The following is a 10,063-nucleotide window of genomic DNA, read 5'->3' as shown; positions in this document are numbered from 1 at the left end:
AGATATCAACCTTTCACTGGTGCAGAATATCATAAATAGAGACATGCTTCAGCATTATATGTCATGGGAACGTAGAATGCATTTCTTTTACAAAGGGCATACAATTGCAAATTTACTATCCACAAAATAAAATTAGAAAAACAAATAAAACAGTGGAGTGTAAAAAAATATCAGCCATAGTGTTTCTACTTCCTACAAATAACTAAGACCATGGTCTTTCAACCTTTTATAGAACACTATTCTATAACAGTATATATTGAGCATGCTACAACAGAAGCTTGAATTTGTGGTTTCTATACTTCTACATTATATATCCCCGGTAATATAGACATGTTTACCACATATAATGTACACGACAATAGTAGCGCAAAACATCACACCTTTCAGTTTGGACTGGGTGTAGAACTCAACGGCATCGAGCAGCCTCAGCTCCAGCTCCACCTGTGACTGCTCCTGCGATACAAGGAAAACGCATCAGGCCAAGAGACCACGAGAAATGCAATACGGGGATTTTATTAGCTCAGTGGATGGGGTGTGTGCTTCACATCATAACTAATTTGAATACTATGGTTTCTGAAAAAACTTTGGTATTAAACACTTTCCCATTTTCAATTCCATTCAATTTCTGTTTACAAACAGGATGGAGGGGCGTTTACGAACAGATCTACAGTCAAATAGCAAAGTGAAGTGAAAAAAATAAACCTTACAATAAAATAGTAAATCTGAATCTTTATATTAGCAGATAACAACAACAAAACAGATGTACATCAAAGACATGGACTGGAAGACAATCTAATAGTAAGGACCTATTTCCAGTTTAAATAAAGCAGATTTCTATAACAGGTCGATGAACCGTAGCACATTAATTGCAAGTCTAACATAGAAACGTAGTACTGCGTCAATCAAAATTAGCACAGAGATATTAAATAAGAAACAAGGCAGATCAAGGATGAAAACTAACGAGATAAACAAGAATAATCTGGTGCAGCAATAAACAATAGCTCGATTTTTTCTGTCTACCAGCATATTAGACAAAATCATAAACTAGGGGGCACGGTGGTCTCTGCGGATCTACATAAATCGTCAAGGTGTTTGTACGAACTCTCATCTAATCACGCGGGTATCTACAGTAGGTTAATTAGTCCCGAGCTGGTTGGATCCCTGCCGCAGCTACCCCAGCTTTGGGTGCTCTAACGCGGCGCCGGAGACTGCGCCGGTAACCACATTGTTGGTGAGGTCCAGCACCTGCATTTCAGTGAGACCATGGAAGGCCGCGGCTTGCTACGGCCCGGAGAGCGTGTTGTCACACGCCACGACGGACACGACTATCGGAGGCAGCCGCCCGAGCGCGTCCAACAGTAGGCCGGAGAACTTGTTGTCGCTCACGTCGAAGTGGACAAGCGAACACATCTTGCCCATCGAGGGCAGGCTCCCGGTGAGTCGGTTGTGCTACAGCTCCATCCGCGTCAGGGAGCCCAAGGACGCGATCTGAGGCGGTATCCCACCGGTGAACGCGTAGTGGGAGAGGTCCAACTCGTGGAGCGACGAGGCCGGGGTGAAGAGGGACGACGGTATATCGCCGGAGAAGGTGTAGTCGGAGAGGACAAGGACGCGGAGGCTCGGAGGCAGCGCCACTCACGCCCGTAGCGATCCGTCGGAGCAGTTTCCGCGGAGGGAGAGCGTGTCGAGGAAATGGAGCGAGGCGAAGACGGGAGCCGGGAGCTTGCGGAGTACCCCGAGGAGTTGAGGGAGACGCCGGTGACGCGTTGGCGAGACGAGTATGCGGGGCATGTAGCAGTGGATGCCGCAGGGGAAGGCGGTTGATACGTCCATTTTGCATCGTGTTTTCATGTTGATATTTATCGCTTCTTTGGCTGTTATTTCACTTCACGGTACAATTCTTATGCCTTTTCTCTCTTATTTTGCAAGGTTTACATGAAGAGGCAGAATGCCGGCAACTGGAATTTTGGCCTGAAAGTGGAGCAAAGTTGATATACCTATTCTGCGCAACTCCAAACGCCGTAAAAATCAACGAGTATTTTTTCCCGATTTATCAAAAATACTGGACCGAAGGGGCTTATTTGGATCCACTAGTTTAATGCTATGGTTAGAATTTGTCTTAATTCTTCTTTCGTAGTTGCGGATGCTTGCGAGAGGGGTTAATCATAAGTGGGATGCTTGTCCAAGTAAGGAAAGTACCCATGCGCCGGTCCACCCACATATCAAACTATCAAAGTAACGAATGTGAATCATATGAACATGATGAAACTAGCATGACAGAAATTCACGTGTGTCCTCGGGAGCGTTTTTCCTCCTATAAGACTTTGTCCAGGCTTGTCCCTTGCTACAAAAGGGATTGGGCCACTTTGCTGCACCATTGCTACTTTTGTTACTTATTGCTTGCTACGAATCATCTCACCACACAATCACTTGTTACCGACAATTTCAGTGTTTGCAGATATTTCCTTGCTGAAAACCACTTGTCAGATCCTTCTGCTCCTCGTTGGGTTCGACACTCTTACTTATCGAAAGCACTACGATTGATCCCCTATACTTGTGGGACATCAGCGGTGCAGGGGTCGCGGGAGAAGTCCCACGGGTCGCAGGCGAAGTCCCGGGCACCCGCTTTGGACCCTCGCCCCCAGATCCGTGGTGCCACTCGGTCTCCAGCATGATGTGTGTGCCGGCGTGGTTGCGTCTGAGACCTAAACTCGCATCCTCCACAGCGGCGCCGCCCGGGACATCCTGTCGGTCCTCCCGCTCCCACCTGGCCATGGGAATCAGACCGCCGATGCGCTGCTCACCCTGTCGGGCGCCTCTGACCCCCAACTCGTCTCGGTCTTCGTTCAAATCTCCCACGCGTCCGTCCGCCTCGCAATTGATCCCATCTGCCGTTGCACCTCCATTCTCCACCGCATCGCCTTCGACCTCCATCAACCGCACCAGCTGGCCGTCCACCATGCGTGCGGGTACCGTGAGAGAGAGAGATGGATGGATGGGGGATCCGCCTGAGGTGGGAGGGAAGCAGAGAGGAGGGGGAGAGGCCACTGGCGAGGAGGTTTGGTAGGGACGAGGGGAGATGTGGGAGACCAGGGGAGGAGTGAAGGCGATGATGTGGGAGACCAGGGGAGGAGTGGATCGGTCTGGGTGGGACGAGGGGAGGGGGTGGATCAGTCTGGGTAGGACAAGGGTAGGGTTTGCATTTTGTTTCTTTTGATCCATTGAGAGATGTTGGATCTATTGGCTTTGACGACTCTGATCATCTACAGTGGGGCTGGCTGCCCTGCCATGTCATCGATCCGGGAGAAGGACGTTTTAGCCAATAGGGAATAACCAAACAAAATTGTGTTTGTTTACCCTATTACTTTTGATAAAATAAACATGTTAATATTTAGGAAATTTTCTCAAATATTTTTTCACACCTTCTAGGAATGATGAACCAATACCATGTCAAATTTCATATTCTTCACACCTTATTTACATCTAAAAAATGAAATATTCAATATTTTCATTTTTAGTGCCCAAAATTACTTTTTAAAGGATATACCATATATTTGTTCCAAAAATGTACCAAATCAATTTTCTAAAATACTAGTCCATATTTAATGCATAGTTGACCTAATGGTTGGGTGTCGAAATCTTTTATCCACCGCTCGTGAAAAGGACAAATTTGTGTCGATTCAGTAGGAAGCGGGTCAAATTTGAAGTGCAACTGCATTATACTTTGCTCTTTATTTTTTCCAAAAATCATTTTTAGGTACATAAGTATCCATTTAATCATAGAAACACCAAAAAAATTCCAAGAATCAACCCCTAGCTAGGAACGGTCATGCCCGCCGTTTTGAACACATTTTGAAATGGGCATGAAAAATTCAAAAAACAATTATAAAAATTGGAAAACCTTGGCATTGTATCATTATATGTGACCAAGTTGGCATTAAAAATAAAAAACTTGTAATATAGCAATTATTTTGAAAAAGTGTTGTCACAAATGAGTTATCATATGTGAAGATTCATGGCTTTCAAGCGAAATGATCAATCTTATGACCACATTCATTACATATTTTGTTCAAATGACCTCATATTATGCACAAGACTACATCTTGGAATGGCAAACAATATTGCCTAAGGAAGTTTTCATTTTCTTTGGACGAAAAAATCATTTTCCATTTTTTTAGTGCCCAAAATTAGTTTTTTTGTGAAGGATCTAACATATATTTGTTGCAAAACTGTACCAAATCAATTTTCTATGCTACTAATCCATATTTAATGCACAATTGACCTAATGGTTGGCTGTCAAAAGCTTTTACCCACCGCTCCTGAAAAAGATAAATTTGTGCCAATTTAGTTGGAAGCGGGTCAAATTTGAATTGCACATGCATTATACTTTGCTCTTTATTTTCCCCAAAAATCAATTTTATGTACACAAGTATCTATTTCATCATAGAAACACCGAAATTTTTCCAATAATCAACCCCTAACTAGGAACGGTCATGCCCGCCATTTTGACCGCATTTTGAAATGGGCATGAAAAATTCAAAAAAATACACAAATTGGAAAACATTCGCATTGTGTCATTATATGCGACAAAGTTACCGGGTAAAATAATAAAATTGTAATATAGCAATTATTTTTAAAAAGTGTTCTCAGAAATTCACTATCATGTGTGAAGATTCATGGCTTTCAAGCGAAATGATCAATCTTATGGCCACATTCATTGCATAGTTTGTTCAAATGACCTCATATTATGAACAAGGGTGCATATTGGAATGGAAATCAATGTTGCCTAAGGAAGTTTTCATTTTCTTTGGACGAAAAAATTATTTTCCATTTTTGAGTGCCCAAAAATAGTTTTTTGTGAACGATCTACCATATATTTGTTGCAAAATTGTACCAAATCAATTTTCCAAAATACTAGTCCATATTTAAACCAAAATTTACCTAATGGTTGGGTGTCAAAAGGTTTTATCCAGCGCTCTTGAAAAAGTCAAATTTGCGCCGATTCAGGTGGAAGCGGGTCAAATTTTAACTGCAACTCCATTATACTTTGCTCTTTATTTTACCAAAAATCATTTTTAGGTACAAAATTATCTATTTCATCATAGAAACACCAAAAGTTTTCCAAGAATCAACACCTAGCTAGGAACGGCCATGCCCGCCGTTTTGACCGCATTTTGAAATGGGCATTTAAAATTCAAAAAATCCAAACATTGGAAAATCTTCGCATTGTGTCATTATATGTGACAAAGTTACTAGGTAAAATAATAAACTTGTTATATATAAGTTTTTTTTAAATAGTGTTCTCAGAAAATGAGATTTCATGTGTGAAGATCCATGGCTTTCAAGCAAAATGATCAATCTTATGGCCACATTCATTGCATAGTTTGTTCAAACTACCTCATATTATGCACAAGGGTGAATCTAGGAATGGCAAACAATGTTGCCTAAGGAAGTTTTCATTTTCCTTGGACGGAAAAATCATTTTCCATTTTTTTAATGCCCAAAATTAGTTTTTTTGTGAAGGATCTACCATATATTTGTAGCAAAATTGTACCAAATCAATTTCTAAAATACTAGTCCATATTTAATGAACAATTGACCTAATGGTTGGGTTTCAAAATATTTTATACACCGTTCCTGAAAAAGACAAATTTGTGCCGATTCAGGTGGAAGCGGGTCAAATTTGAACTACAGCTGCATTATGGTTTGCTCTTTATTTTCCCAACAATAATTTTTAGGTACACGAGTATCTATTTCATCGTAGAAACACCAAAAGTTTTCCAAGAATCAAGCCCTTGCTAGGAACGGTCATGCGTGTCGTTTTGACCGCATTTTGAAATGGGCATGAAAAATTCAAAAAAAGTCTAAAAATTGGAAAACCTTCGCATTGTGTCATTATATGTGACAGAGTTACAACGTAAAATAATAAACTTGTAATATAGTTATTATTTAAAAAATTGTGTTCTCAGAAATGAGTTATCATGTGTGAAGATTCACGGCTGTCAAGCGAAATGATCAATCTTATGGCCACATTCATTGCATAGTTTGTTAAAATGGTCTCATATTATGCACAAGGGTGCATCTTGGAATGGCAAACAATGTTGCCTAAGGAAGTTATCATTTTCTTTGGACGAAAAAAAATCATTTTCCATTTTTTTAGTGCCCAAAATTAGTTTTTTATGAAGGATCTACCATATATTTGTTGCAAAGTTGTACCATATCAATTTTCCAAAATACTAGTCCATATTTAATTCACAATTAACCTAATGGTTGGGTGTCAAAAACTGTTATCCACCGCTCCTGAAAAAGACAAATTTGTGCCGATTTAGTTGGAAGCGGATCAAATTTGAACTGCACCTGCATTATACTTTGCTCCTTATTTTTCCCAAAAATCAATTTTAAGTACACAAGTATATATTTCATCATATAAACACCAAAACTTTTCCAAGAATCAACCCCGAGCTAGGAACGGCCATGCCCGCAGTTTTGAGTGCATTTTGAAATGGGCATGAAAAATTCAAAAAACATCCAAACATTGGAAACTTTTTGCATTGTGTCATTATATGTGACAAAGTTACTAGGTAAAATAATAAACTTGTAATATATGAATTATTCTAAAAAAGTGTTCTCACAAATGAGCTATCATGTGTGAAGATTCATGGCTTTCAAGCGAAATGATTAATCTTATGGCAACATTCATTGCATAGTTTGTTCAAATTACCTCATATTATGCACAAGGGTGAATCTTGGAATGTCAAACAATGTTTCCTAAGGAAGTTTTCATTTTCTTTGGACGAAAAAAACATTTTCCATTATTCTAATGCCCAAAATTTGTAATTTTTGTAAAGAATCTACCATATATTTGTTGCAAAATTGTACCAAATCAATTTTCTAAAATACTAGTCCATATTTAATGCACAATTGACCTCATGGTTGGGTGTCAAAAGCTTTCATACACCGTTCCTGAAAAAGACAAATTTGTGCCGATTCACTTGGAAGCGGGTCAAATTTGAACTGCAGCTGCATTATAGTTTGCCCTTTATTTTTCCCAAAAATCATTTTTAGGTACACAAGTATCTTTGTCATCATAGAAACACCAAAAGGTTTCCAAGAATCAAACCCTAGCTAGGAACGGTCATGCCCGCCATTTTGACCGCATTTTGAAATGGGCATGAAAAAATCAGAAACAATCCAAAAATTGGAAAACCTTCGCATTGTGTCATTATATGTGACAAACTTACCAGGCAAAATTATAAACTTGTAATGTAGAAATTATTTTAAAAAAGTGTTCTCAGAAATGAGTTATCATGTGTGAAGATTCATGGCTTTCAAGCGAAATGATCAATGTTATGGCCACATTCATTGCATAGTTTGTTAAAATGACCTCATAATATGCGCAAGGGTGCATCTTGGAATGGCAAACAATGTTGCCTAAGGAAGTTATCATTTTCTTTGGAGGAAAAAATCATTTTCCATTTTTTAGTGCCCAAAATTAGTTTTTTGTGAAGGATCTACCATATATTTGTTGCTAAATTGTACCAAATCAATCTTCTAAAATACTAGTCCATATTTAATGCACAATTGACCTAATGGTTGGGTGTCAAAAGCTTTTATCCACTGCTCGTGAAAAAGACAAATTTGTGACGATTAAGTTGGAAGCGGGTCAAATTTGAATTGTATCTACTTTATAGTTTGCTCTTTATTCTTCCCAAAAATCATTTTTAGGTACACAAGTATCTATTTCATCATAGAAACACCAATTGTTTTCCAAGAATCAACCCCTAGCTAGGAACGGTCATGCCGGTCATTTTGACCGCATTTTGAAATGGGCATGAAAAATTCAAACAAAATCCAAAAATTGGAAAACCTTCGTATTGTGTCATTATATGTGACAAAGTTACTAGGTAAAATAATAAACTTGTAATATAGCAATTATTTTAAAAAAGTGCACTATCATGTGTGAAGATTCATGGCTTTCAAGCCAAATGATCAATCTTATGGCGACATTCATGGCATAGTTTGTTGAAATGATGTAACATTATGCACGAGGGTGCATATTAGAATTGCAAATAATGTTGATCAAGGAAGTAATCATTTTCTTTGTATGGAAATTTTATTTTCCATTTTTCAAGTGCCCAAAATGAGTTATTTTGTGAAGGACCTACCATATATTTGTTTCAAAATGGGAAAAAATCATTCTTATAAAATACTAGGCCATATTTAATGTACAACTGACCAAATGGTTGGGTGTTAAAATCTTTTATCCATCTCTCGTGAAAAAGACAAATTTTCGTCGATTCAGTTGGAAGCGGGTTAAATTTGAACTACAGCTGCATTATAGTTTGCTCTTTATTTTTCCCAAAAATAATTTATAGGTACATAAGTATCTATGTAATCAGAAATACATGGTGTGGTGGCTTGACGTTGAGGTTTGGATGGTGGTCGAGGGCCCCAACTCCAGAGCGCGTAAACTTGCATGCCAGTCACGTGGTCACCGCATGACCATTGCGTTTCCACGTGTTCTGGGTGGAATAGGCATGTGTGGTGGGTTGGTGTAATGCCCAAGATGCGATCCTATCCTTAATTTGGAGCGAGGGCCTCGTCAGGGATAGAAGCGCATCTCGTCATTTCTTAAGAATGCATATCGTTACAAGTACATGTACTAAAAAGATGAGATATATGGTATTGGCTTACACTCGCCACAAGCTACATCAGAGTCACATCAGTACAATACATAAACATCATGAAGAAGAGCAGGGTCCGACTACGGATGAAAACAAACGAGAAAAGAAGAACGACGTCCATCCTTGCTATCCTAGGCTGCCGGCCTGGAACCCATCCTAGATCGATGAAGAAGAAGAAGAAGAGGCAACTCCAAATGAAAAATCAACGCGCTCGCGTCAAGTAACCTTTACATGTACCTGCAACTGGTTCTCTAGTAATCTGTGAGCCACAGGGGACTCAGCAATCTCATTTCCAAAGGTATCAAGACTAGCAAAGCTTAATGGGTGAGGTATGGTTAAGTGGTAAGGCTGCAGCAAGCGACTAAGCATATATTTAGTGGCTAACTTACGAGTACAAGAAATAAAGAGGGGGATGATCTACGCACAACGGACGTGAAATACTGATGATCAAATAAAATGATCATGAATACCTACTTACGTCAAACATAACCCCACCGTGTCCTCGATCGGAGAAGGAACTCGCGAAAGAGACAGTCACGGTTACGCACACAGTTGGCACATTTTAATTAAGTTATCTTCAACTTATCTAGAACCAGTATTAAACAAAGCTTCCACGTTGCCACATAACCGCGGGCACGGCTTTCTGAAAAGATTTAACCTTGCAGGGGTGCTCCAAATAATCCATCACAAATTACCACAAGCCGCATAGAAATCCTCGATCACGAAACGCGCGAACTCGTCAGACTCCTTAGTGGAAAACCTCAACTCTGAGATTACCCAAAGCATCACCGGAATCCTGATGCACAAGACATTCATCAAAGGTAAAACTAATCCATCAAGGCCGCCCGGCGTGTCAACGTTCCCGATAGGAGCCGCGTATCTCGTTCTCTGGACATGACGGATAAGCGAAGCGTACGGTGGCCTGATAGACATCTCCCGAGTTGCCCCGGGTTGGCCCCGCACGGTGCTCTGTTTTGGACCAACACCATCAGCACTGGCCCTCCCTGTATTATGCAAAATTACTAATCGGGTTCATGACGCCCTATGCTTTCAGTATTAACAGAATTATTATGTTGGGCAAATGTAGTACCAATGTTGGGCCTTGCCAGACCAGCTTTAATCTAAAATGAATTATCAAGGGGGTCCCCATAACAACCCCGATCGTGTTAGGAGCGCTCAATTATGGAACATAACACCGGTAGCCAAAACTAAGGGGGAAAAGGTGAAACAAAACACCAGGCTAGAAAGGCCAAGCCTTCCACCTTTTACTAAGTATATAGGTGCATTAATTAAATAGCATTTAATACGGTGATATAACAAGGAACCCATGTTATCACATGGAAGCAACTGCACCTGCAACTAGCAATGCTAACACATGG

At 40.0% G+C, this 10,063-nt stretch overlaps 1 pseudogene; it reads right to left on the bottom strand.

Moving 5' to 3' along the window:
* Positions 1 to 1,134: 1,134 nt before the first annotated feature.
* Positions 1,135 to 2,961, bottom strand: LOC123441783 (annotated as a pseudogene).
* Positions 2,962 to 10,063: the final 7,102 nt, after the last annotated feature.

Source organism: Hordeum vulgare, chromosome 3H (assembly GCF_904849725.1).
Source record: "Hordeum vulgare subsp. vulgare chromosome 3H, MorexV3_pseudomolecules_assembly, whole genome shotgun sequence".
In the NCBI taxonomy this organism is placed as follows: Eukaryota; Viridiplantae; Streptophyta; class Magnoliopsida; order Poales; family Poaceae; genus Hordeum; species Hordeum vulgare.
This window is presented reverse-complemented; position numbering and strand designations above follow the sequence as displayed.